This window comes from Bubalus kerabau, chromosome 7 (assembly GCF_029407905.1).
Source record: "Bubalus kerabau isolate K-KA32 ecotype Philippines breed swamp buffalo chromosome 7, PCC_UOA_SB_1v2, whole genome shotgun sequence".
In the NCBI taxonomy this organism is placed as follows: domain Eukaryota; kingdom Metazoa; phylum Chordata; class Mammalia; order Artiodactyla; family Bovidae; genus Bubalus; species Bubalus kerabau.
Window position 1 is genome coordinate 2,688,338 of NC_073630.1, and position 10,389 is coordinate 2,698,726.

Here is a 10,389-nt window from a genome sequence, read left to right on the forward strand (position 1 = left end):
GAGGCTTGACTCCCTTTAGTACACACAGTGGGCTCCAAGAGATACCCATCGCGACTCGAGACGAGAGCGGAATTCTTTGCTTACCCTCGAGGTGAGAACTGACTCCCCGGATGAGTCTGGAATGCAAACCCGAGATCCCTGTCGCCCCTGGAGAGCAACATTAGATCCTGGACACAAGCCTAGATTAGGTCTCTTTTGCCCTGCAGTGACTCTAGCGCAATCCCCAGCTCCCCCTCGCAACCCGAATGGAAGATTGGATTTCAAGGCCAACAAGAGGAAGCCTAAATTCCCGGTCATAACTCGAGAATCCCGCCGCAACTCGAGCAAAACCACGTGGTTCTCCCGTCATCGCAAGATGAGGCCCTTGCCCGCTATAGCGTTTCAAAAGATGTCCCAGGTTCCGTCTTGAAATGCGAAACGGTACTTGGCACCCTTGATGCGACCCCAAAAGTCCCCCAACACGCCGGTTTCACTCAAGGGGAACACCGAGGTTCCCGGCACCACTTCATTTAAGGCCCTTCTCCCCTCCTGATCGTGACCGGTGGGTCGATTCCCCTGCTTTGTGTGCAAGGGGGCCCGACCTTCCCTGCACAACTCAGGATGAGGCCGGTCTCATGGGGAAATTCGATACGTAGCTTTGTGGGTGGTGCCACTTGCTGAAAGACTCCAATTTCCCGGTCCGCTCTTGATAAGAATCCGATGCTCGGACACCTCTTGGAAGGCAGCCTTGAGTATGAAGGTACAACACGAAGGGGCACTAACACACCTGTGCATCATCCGGAAAAACGGGCAGGTTACACACACAGCTCGACAAGTGGCCTGTCACCTCGAGAACAACTCGAGAGGCAAGAGGAGTCCCATCCTCCAGAAAAGACGAGGCCTGACTCTCCTGTACCAACATGCAGGGACCTTGCGATCTGAGTCAGAAATGGAGAGGAACACTGAGGTTCCTGCTTCAACTCGAGATGAGTCCCTCTTACATTCCACCAAATGCAGAGGAGTCTCGAGAGGCCCCTCCAAACTGCACAGTATCCCTGACTTCTCAGAGGCACTCTGAGAAGCTCCCTGAGGTCGCAGGCACAAGTCAAGGGAACCCTGGGTTTTATGCAGTGACCCGAGAAAGACCTCGAGAGTCCTTCTTCAACCCGTCTTGAGGCCCGATTACCCTACCATGACTCGAGAGCAATGACGAGCTCCCCCTAGCCATCTCATGGGGACCTGACTTCCCTGGCGCCACACGAGAGGCTCCCTGAGCTCCCTCTCGTACCTCTTCAGAAACCCGGCACTAGCGCAGCAGTGTAGAAAACCCACGAGACGCCGCCATCATCGCGAGATGAGGGCCTTCTTTTCCTGCATGGCCTGGAGAGGAATCCCGAGTCCTCTATCCAAACAGCACAGGAGGCTTGACTCCCTTTAGGGCACACAGTGGGCTCCAAGAGATACCCATCGCGACTCAAAAGGACAGCGGAGTTCTTTGCTTCCCCTCGAGACGAGGCCTGATTCCCCGGGTGAGTCTGGTATGCAACCCCAAGATCCCTGTCGCCCCTAGGGACGAACATTAAGTCCTGGACACAAGGCTAGATGAGGTCTATTTTGCCCTGCAGTGACTCGAGAGCAATCCCCAGCTCTCCCTTTAAACTCGAATGGAAGATAGGACTTCCCTGGCTCAACACATGAGGAAGACTGTATTCCCCGTCGAAACTCGAGAATCCCGCCACAACACGAGAAACGCCACGTGGTTCCCCCGTCATCCCAAGATGAGGCCCTTGCCCCCTACAGCGTCTCAAGAGAAGTCCCACGTTCCGTCTTGAAGTGCGAAATGGTATTGGCACCCTTGATGCGACCTCAAAAGTTCCTCGACACACCAGTCTGACTCGAGGAGAACACCGAGGTTCCCGGCACCACTACATCTGGGCCCCTTCTCCCCTCCTGATCGCGACAGGAGGGTCGATTCCCCTGTTTTGTCTTGAAGGGGTTCCCGCCTTTCCCGGTGCATCTCAGGATGAGGCCTGTCTCACGAGGATATTCGAGACATAGCCTCGTGGATGGTGACACATGCCGAAAGACCCCGATTTCCCGGTCCGCTCTTGATAAGATCCTGATGCCCGGACACGTCTTTGAAGATAACCCTTTTGATGAAGGCACAACACTTAGGGGCACTGACACCCCCGGGTATCGTCCGGAGAAACCCGCAGGTACCACACACAGCTCGAGAAGTGACCTGTCACCCCATGAACAACTGGAGAGGCAAGCAGAGTTCCATTCCTCCACACAAGACGAGGCCTGACTCTCCTGTTCGAACTCTGCAGTGAAACTGCGATCCGAGTCAGATCTGGCCCAGGGGAAGTCAGGAGAGGAAACGTGAGTTTCCTGCCTCCACTCGAGATGAGGCCCTCTTCCATTGCACCGAACCCAGTGGAGTCCCGAGAGACCCCTCCCAACTGCTCAGTATCCCTGACTTCTCAGAGGCACCCTTAGACCTTCCTGAGATCACCGGCACAAGTCGAGGGAACCAAGGGTTTCCTGCCCCAACCCGTAAAAGACCTCGAGAGTCCTTCTTCAATGCGTCTTGAGGTGCGATTCCCCTACCATGACTCGAGAACAATGACGCGCTCCCCCTAGCCACGCGCATAGAAACCTGACTTCCCTGGCGCCACAGGAGAGGCTCCCTGAGCTCCCCATTATACCTCGTGAGCAACACCACACTGGAGCCGCAGCTCGAGAATACCCACGAGACGCCCCAGTCCTCACGAGATGAGGGCCTTCTTTTGCTGTATGGCCTGGAGAGCAATCCTGAGTCCTCTCTCCAAACTCCACAGGAGGCTTGACTCATTTTAGGCCACACAGTGAGCTCCAAGATATACCCGTCGCGACTTGACAGGAGAGCGGTGTCCTTGGCTTCCCCTCGAGACGAGGCCTGACTCCTCGGGTGAGTCGAGAATGCAATGCTGAGATCGCTTTCGCCCCAGCAGAGGAACATTAGGTCCTGGACACAAGCCTAGATGAGGTCTATTTTGCTCTGCAGTGTCTCGAGAGCAATCCCAAGTTCTAACTCACAATTCGAATGAAAACTGGACTTCCCTGGGCCAGTTGAAGAGGAAGCCTGAATTCCCGGTTGTAACTCGAGAATCCCGCCCCAACTCAAGAAAAACCACGTGGTTCCCCCGTCATCGAAAGATGAGGCCCTTGCCCACTACAGCGTCTCAAGAGAAGTCCCACATTCCGTATTGAAGAGTGAAAAGTTACTTGGAACCCTTGATGCGACCCCAAAAGTTCCCCGACATACCAGTCTCACTTGAGGAGAACACCGAGGTTCCCGGCACCACTTCATCTGAGACTCTTCTCCCCTCTTGATCGCGACAGGAGGTTCGATTCCCCTGCTTTGTCTGGAAGGCGTTCCCGACCTTCCTGGCGCACATCAAGATGAGGCCAGTCTCACGAGGAAATTCGAGACATAGCCTCGTGGGTGGTGCGGCATGCCAAAAGACCCCGATTCCCTGGTCCGCTCTTGATAAGAACCCGATGGCAGAACCCAACTCGAAGGCAATCCTGTGGAACAAGGCACAACACGAAGGGGCAGTGACACCCCAGTGCATCGTCCAGAAAAACCCGCAAGTTCCACATACAAATCGACAAGTGGCCTGTCACCCCATGAACAACGCGAGAGTCAAGCGGAGTTCCATTCCTCCACACAAGACGAGGCCTGACTCTCCTGTCCCAACTCTGCAGGGACTCTGCGATCCGAGTCAGATCCGGCGCATTCGAAGCCAGGAGAGGAACCCTGTGGTTCCTGCCTCAACTTGTCATGAGGCCCTCTTCCATTGCACCAAACCCAGTGGAGTTCCGAGAGGCCCCTCCCAACTCCACAGTGACCCTGACTTCTCAGAGGCACGCTGAGAAGCTTCCTGAGGTCACTGGCACAAGTCGATGGAACCCAGGGTTTCCTGCTGCAACCCAAGAAAGACCTCGAGAGTCCTTCTTTAACCCGTCTTCAGGCCCAATTCCCCTACCATGACTCGAGAACAATGACGGGCTCCCTCTCACCACGTGCATAGAGACCTGACTGCCCTGGCACCACATGAGAGGCTCACTGAGCTCCCAGTCTTACTTCGTGAGAAACCCCACACTAGCGCCACAGCTCGAGAAAACCTACGAGACGCCCCAGTCATCGGGAGATGAGGGCCTTCATTTCCTGCATTGCCTGGAGAGCAATCCTGTGTCCTCCCAACAAACACCAGAGGAGGTTTGACTCCCTTTAAGCCACTCAGTGGGCTCCAAGACATGCCCGTCCGACTCGAGAGGAGAGCAGAGTCCTTTGCTTCCCCTCGAGACGAGGCCTGACTCCAGGGTGAGTCTGGAATGCAACCCCGAGATTCCTGTCGCCCCTTGACATGAACATTAGGTCCTGCACACAAGCCTTGGTGGGGTCTCTTTTGCCTTCAGTGACTAGAGCGCACCTCCAGCTCTTCCTCGAATCTCGAATGGAAGATAAGACTTTTGTGGGCCAACACAAGAGGAAGCATGAATTCCCTGTGGTAAATCAAATATCCCACCGCAACTAGAGAAAAACCAAGTGGTTCCCCAGTCATTCCAAGATGAGGCCCTTGCCCGCTGGAGCACCCCAAGAGAAGTCCCACGTTCCAATTTGAAGAGCGAAACGGTACTTGGAACGCGTTATGCGACCCCAAAAGTTACCCGACATACCTGTCTCACTTGAGGGAAACACCGAGGTTCCCAGCAGCACAACATCTGAGCCACTTCTCCCCTCCTGATCGCCACAGGAGGGTCGATTCCTCTGTTTTGTCTGGAAGGGTTTCATGACCTTCGCGGCACACCTCAGGATGAGGCCGGTTTCATGAGGAAATTCGAGACTAGCCACGTGGGTGGTGCCAAATGCTGAATGACCCCGATTTCCCAGTCCGCTGTTCATAAGAACACGATGCCCGGACACCTCTTCGAAGGCAACCCTGTGGATGAAGACACAAAACGAAGGGTCACTGACAGCCCCATGCATCGTCTGGAAAAACCTGCAGATTCCACACACAGTTTGACAAGGGGCCTGAAACCCCATGAACAACTCGAGAGGCAAGCGGAGTTCCATTCCTCAGAAAAGACATAGCCTGACTCTCCTGTCCCAACTCTGCAGGGACACTACGATCAGAGTCAGAATTGGAGAGGAAGCCTGAGGTTCCTGCCTCCACTCGAGATGAGGCCTTCTTCCATTGCGACAAACCCAGGGGAGTCCCGAGAGGCCCCACCAACTCCACAGGATACCTCGCCTCTCAGAGGCACCCTGGGAAGTTCCCTAAGGTCCCCGGCAGAAGGCGAGGGAAATGAGGGTTTCCCGCCGCCCCCCGAGGAAGACCTCGAGAGTCCTTCTTCAACGCGTCTCGAGGCCCTAGTCCCCTCCCGTGACTCGAGAGCCAGGACGCGCTCCCCCTCGCCACGCGCATGGAGACCTGACTTCCCTGGCGCCGCACGAGAGGCTCCCTGAGATCCTCGTCGTGCCTCGGGAGCAAACACCCACGGGCGCCGCAGCTCGAGGAAACCCCTGAGACGCCCCCGTCCTAGCGAGCTGAGGGATTTCTTTTCTTGCATGGCCTGGAGAGCAATCCCGGGTCCTCTCTCCAAACTGAAAAGGAGGCTGGACTCCCTTGAGGCCGCTCAGGGGGCTCCCAGAGACCCGCATCGCGACTCGAGAGGTGAGCGGAGTTCTTGGCTACCCCTGTAGACGAGGCTTGACTCCCAGGAGGAGCCTGGAATGCAACCCCGAGATCCCTGCCTTCCCTGGAGAGGAATATTTAGTCCCGGACACACGCCTAGGTGAGGTCTCTTGTGCCCTGCAGTGACTCGAGCGCAACCCCCAGCTTTCCCTCGCAACTCGAGGGGAAGATTGGGCTTCCCAGGGCCAACCCAAGATGAAGCCTGAGATCCCCGTCGTAAATTGAGAATCCCGCCGCAACTCGAGAAACACCACGTGGTTCCCACCTCTTGGCAAGATGAGGCCCTTGCCCGCCATGGAGTCTCAAGTGAAGTGCCCTGTTCCGCCCTGAAGGGCGAAACGGTCACTGACAGCCTTTATGCGACCCCCAAAATTTCCCCGACACGCCGGCTTCCCTTGAGGGGAACACCGAGGGTCCCGGCACCGCTTCCTCTGAGCCCCATCTCCCCTCCTGATCACGACATGGGATTCGATTCCTCTGCGTGGTCTGGAAGGGGTTCCCGGCCTTCCCGGCGCACCTCAGGATGGGGCTGGTCTCACGAGGAAATTCGAGACGAGCCACGTGGGTGGCGCCACATGCCGAACGCCCCCGATTCCCCGGTCCGCCCTTGAGAAGGACCCGAGGCCCGGACCCCTCTTCGAAGGCAACCCTGTGGGGGAAGGCACAACACGAAGGGGCACTGCCACCCCCGTGCATCGTCCGCAAAGACCCGCGGGTTCCACACACAGCTCGACGAGGGGCCTGAGACCCCCTGAACAACTCGAGAGGCCAGTGGGTTTCCCTTCCTCAGATAAGACGAGACCTGACTCTCCTGTCCCAACTCTGCAGTGACCCTGCGGTCGGAGTCCGAAACGGAGAGAAAGCCTGAGGTTCCAGCCTCCCCTCAAGGTGAGGCCCTCTTCTGTTGCGCAAGACCCAGAGGAGTCCCGAGAGGCCCCGCAAACTCCACAGGATGCCTCGCCTCCCAGAGGCACCCTGGGAAGTTCCCTAAGGTCTCCGGCAGAAGGCGAGGGAAACGAGTGTTTCCCACCGCCCCCTGAGAAAGACCTCGAGAGTCCTTCTTCAACGCGTCTCATGGCCCTAGTCCCCTTCCGTGACTCGAGAGCCATGACGCGCTCCCCCTCGCCACGGGCACGGAGACCTGACTTCCCTGGCACTGCACGAGAGGCTCCCTGAGATCCTCGTCTTGCCTCGTGAGAAAACCCCCACAGGCGCCGCAGCTCGAGGAAACCCCTGAGAAGCCCCCGTCCTCGCGAGGTGAGGGCCTTCTTTTCCTGCCTTACCCAGAGCGCAATCCCGAGTCCTCTCTCCAAACTGAATAGGAGGCCTGACTCCCTTGAGGCCACTCAGTGGGCTCCAAGAGATCTGCGTCGCGACTTGAGAGGAGAGCGGCATCCTTTGCTTGCCCTCGAGAAGAGGCCTGACTCCCCGGGGGAGTCTGGAACGCCACCCCGAGATCCCTGTCTTCCCTTGAGAGGAACGTTAAGTCCCGGACACAGACCTAGATGAGGTCTCTTTGGCCCTGCAGTGACTCAAGTGCAACCCCCTGCTTTCCCTCGCAACTCGAATGGAAGATTAGGCTTCTCGGGGCCAATACAAGAGGAAGCCTGAAATCCCCATCGTAACTCTAGAATCCCACCGCAACTCGAGAAATTCCACATGGTTCCAACGTCTTCGCAAGATGAGGCCCTTGCCCGCTACGGCGTCTCAAGGGAAGTCCTAGGTTCTGTCCTGAAGTGCGAAACGGTACCTGACTCCTTTCATGCATCCCCCAAAAGTCCCTCACACGCCGGTTTCCCTCGAGGGTAACACCGAGGGTTCCGGCCCCACTTCATCCGAGCCCCTTCTCCCCTCCTGACCGCGACAGGAGAGTCTATCCACCTGCGTTGTCTTGAAGGGTCCCCGGCCTTCCCAGCACACCTCAGGATGAAGCCGGACTCACTAGGAAATTTGAGACTAGCCCCGTGGGTGGTCCCACATGCCGAAAGACCCCAATTTCCCTGTCTGCTCTTGAAAAGAACCCGAGGCCCGGACACCTCTTCGAAGGCAAGCCAGTGGGTGAAGGCACAACACGAAGGGGCACTGTCACTGTCATGCATCGTCCGGAAACACCCGCATGTTCCAACACAGCTCTTCAAGCGGCCTGAGACCCCCTGAGCACCTCGAGAGGCAAGCGGAGTTCCCTTCCTCAGACAAGACGATTCCTGACTCTCTTGTCCCAACTCTGCAGGGACCCTGCGGTCGGAGTCCGAAACGGAGAGGAAGCCTGAGGTTCCTGCCTTCCCTGGAGATGAGGCCCTCTTCCATTGCGCCAAACCCAGCGGAGTCCTGAGAGGCCCCGCCAACTCCACAGCATCCCTCATCTGTCAGAAGCACACTGGGAAGTTCCCTAAGGTCACCGGTAAACTTTTATTGCACAAGATCCCCATGAAAAGGCCCACGCAGCAGGACATCCACAGATTCTGTCTGCCATTAAAGGGCAGTAAGGTGCCCTCCCCACTTCTTTGCTGCCTCGGCGGCCACCAGGGTGCAATTCGCGTACCCTTCCCTTTCCCATCCTAGCAGGTGCTCCAGGGCCCGCTGGCCTACAAAGTGCCAGAAGCAGGGCTGGGCCAGCCGGCCAGAATTCAGGGTTCTGTCCCTTGGACTTCCAGCGGACACTAGGCTGCTTGAGAAAACCGCGCAGACTCTGAGGTTTTTCAGCAGAGGGGTGGAGCGGTAAAGGCCTTGACCCCAAAGACGAGGCCTTTCTGCGACCGTCAGGTTGGGGAGCTCTGAGACTGTGCCAACACAGGGCGGAATACATGGTTCCCTGCTCCACGCAGTCCCCGTTCCCTTACCTGTGTTCCGCACCCCTACGCTGTGGCCAATGGATGCCGATCCTTGGGGATCCAGGAGTTCACGAAATGGGCATTCCCAGCCGCAATGGCGACCCCCAACAGCACATCTGGAAAGCCCTCCCCCACCCCCGCCAGGAGCCGACCCCCTCTGCGAACGGACCCCCACCCTGCCCCGCACCGCCAGGTTTCGCCCCGGCCCTGCCGGGCTCCCGGCGGGTTCCCAGCCACATTGGCGACCCCCGGGAGCACAACAGGGACCGACCACCCACCCACAGCGAGCGGAATCTCGACCTGTGCAGCCCAGGTTTACCCCGCCCTGGGTGCGCTCCCGGAGCGTTTCCAGCCGCAGTGGCCATCTCGGAGAGCACAACTGGGAAGCCCTCCCCTACCCCCGCCAGGAGCCGACACCCGCCCTGCGCCGCCCGGGTTCGCCCCGCCCCTGCCGCGCTCCAGGGGCGCTGCCCACCTTCACCAGTGGCTCCTGGTGAGCCCCGTCCCCACGCCCGGTTCCAGGAGAGGCTCTCGGACCTCGCTGCTGCCGCCAGGTCAAACATGAGGACAATACATACACCCCACAGAGACAATCCAAGCTGTTTATGATTTAGGGATAAAACGAGGACTACAGAAAGGCAAGATGACCTGACCTAGGAGGGCCATTCTATAGAACCAGACAAAGTTGGTTACCAAGGAAACTTTTTTCTTGGAACCCGGAAAGCTGGTTCTTTGCATATGCAATGACCAACAATTAGCTTGTTACCCAAGCCTGCCTCACTGCCACCCCCATCCCCCCACTCCCCAGAAGACTGGCTCAAAGAAATATTTTAAATCTCAGGCGGAAACCTGGAAGATGTCTTGTCTGTCTGTTTGGATTAAGGTATGTGTCAGTGTGAGCCTTGTGTTTTTTGATAATATTTCTCAAGTTCTGTGTTCTGATATCAATGGTCCCATGACAAGGCAGCCCTTCCAAATCAAACTGCTGGAAATACAAGAAAACATTGACCTAAATGAATGTCAGAGTCCCGTGAACTGGGAACTAGTCAATATTAAATATCTAGTATTTTTGGTTTTGCTCCTCCACTATAGACATGTCTAAGAGTCAACAACATTAAGCACAATATGTTCATAGTGCCTAGGTTTATTCTAAGGTAAAAATTGCTCTATTGTTATATGTGTCACAAGCTTGTCAGCAAGAAAGTACCTGGAAACAGCAACAACCAATGTAAAAAATGTAAATGTGATATGAGCTTTTAGATAAACTCTTAACAATAATTATACTCTAAAATATCTGCCTCTCATAGTCTTGATTGAAGGCAGAGGAGAAGGGGATGACAGAGGATAAGATGGTTGGATGGCATCAGTGACTCGATGGACATGAGTTTGAGCAAGCCCCTGGAGTTGGTGATGGACACGGAAGCCTGGCGTCCTGCAGGCCACGGGGTCCCAAAGAGTCAGACTCGACTGAGCAACTGAACTGAACTGAACTTACAATCGTTCCTCCAGGTGTTTTGGTTACCTGAGTTTCTATCCTGGTGCTAAACTAAGTGACGACAGTGTATTGAATAGCTAGGTCACTTCCAAATAAATGAAACTTCTTAAACATTCACGACTTGAAAGGACCTCCCTTTTACACAGAAACAAAAGAGATTTTTGACTCTGCATGAATAGTGACTGGCACCATCCGAACATATTAAATGTAAGAAAGCAATTTTTTTGTTTTGTTTTGTTTTGTTCTGTTCTTGCAGGAAGCGGGGTGGGCGCTATTATCACTGATAGGTATGCTCACCAATCTATCAAATGCCAATATAAGAGTGAGTTCTTGGTTGCTG